This window comes from Fukomys damarensis, unplaced genomic scaffold, assembly GCF_012274545.1.
Source record: "Fukomys damarensis isolate Sample0158 unplaced genomic scaffold, DMR_v1.0_HiC HiC_scaffold_19, whole genome shotgun sequence".
In the NCBI taxonomy this organism is placed as follows: domain Eukaryota; kingdom Metazoa; phylum Chordata; class Mammalia; order Rodentia; family Bathyergidae; genus Fukomys; species Fukomys damarensis.
Window position 1 is genome coordinate 29,378,119 of NW_022900931.1, and position 1,449 is coordinate 29,379,567.

Consider the following 1,449-nt stretch of genomic DNA (forward strand, 5'->3'; position numbering starts at 1 on the left):
GTTATGTTGCAACTGAATGTTCACACAAAAACTTATACAGTGTTCACAACTGCACTATTTATAACAGCCAAGTAGAAAGTACTCACGTCTATCAATTTAAAGAAGGATTAACAAAATACAGCATACCACACAATGGAATATTATTTAGTAATACAAAAGAATAAAATACTAACCCTAAAAATAGAAAAAAAAAGTTTGCTGTGTTGCACAGACTGCCTCAAACTCCTGTGTTTGAGAAATGACTCCCCGTAGCTGAGACTATAGAGATGTGACACCACACAGACTTTTTTTTTTTTCCTTTTGGTCCAGACTCTTTGGAAGAAATATAAGCAGAATTAGTTGAGAAGTCTTTAAAGATAGAAATGTGTACAGATGTCTATGTATTTATTAGGTGAAAACATAACATTCAACTTTGTTAGTGCAACAAAATTTATTGAGCATCTTCTATGTGTCAGGCAGCTTCTCCTGGGTATACCCAAAGGAAACTCCATCTGGGCACCTGTGCTAGTTAGTGACACATGATGGTAGTGACAGTGCGACCCCAGCCACTCCCTCTGGCACCAAGCATGGTTGAGCTTCTGCAAATTCAAATTCATACACACACATCCATGTTCCAGGTTTGCTAAAATGAACACGAAAAGCAGAGACTAAAGAGCGGCCCTAAAATATCATGTGAGGACTGCGGAGGCACTGATAAAGAAAAGGAAGCCTGGTGCAGTGGCACAAAGCCTGAAATCCCAGATACTCAAGAGGCTGAGGCAGGAAGACCTTAAGTTCAAGGCCAGTCTGGGCAGTTTAGTGAGACCATCTCAAAAACAAAAATAAATGAGGCCGGGGATATAGCTCATTGCCAAATTCAATCCCCAGTCCCACCCCCAAAGAGTGTGGGTGACATTAAACTGCACTTCTTATACTTGACATGGTGAAGGGATAGTTTCTCCCTCATAGTGAGCACTCAACAAATGAATGCATGAATGAATGTGGAAGACGAGAGGGAATCAGAATCATAGAGGGCATCCCTCAGTGTGGTGGCACCAGCCTGTAAGCCCAGTACTCATGAAGCCGAGGCAGGAGGCTCTCTAGTTTGGGGCCAGCCTGGGATATGTAACAGGACGGTTTCCCCTATCTCAAAAAACAAGAAACCCAAAGAACAACAAAAGGGCTTCAAAGCTTAAGGAACAGCTTTATTAAACTGGCAGCAGTTTCATACATGTGCCTTTTACATTTCTAATTTCACAGACGTGCATCTATAAGGTTCATCTATATTTAATAAAGTTGTTTAACAAGGCCCCGCACCGTCTATCAGAAGGTACTCGACAGCTGGGTCGCACTGCCTTAATGTACTGTTTCCAGCGAGTGGGGGACACCAGGGTTTCCGTCTCGCTTCGCGACACAAGACACCAGGCCTCTGGCCCCTGGTGCGGACGGCAACTCAGGAAAAGGGCGGCA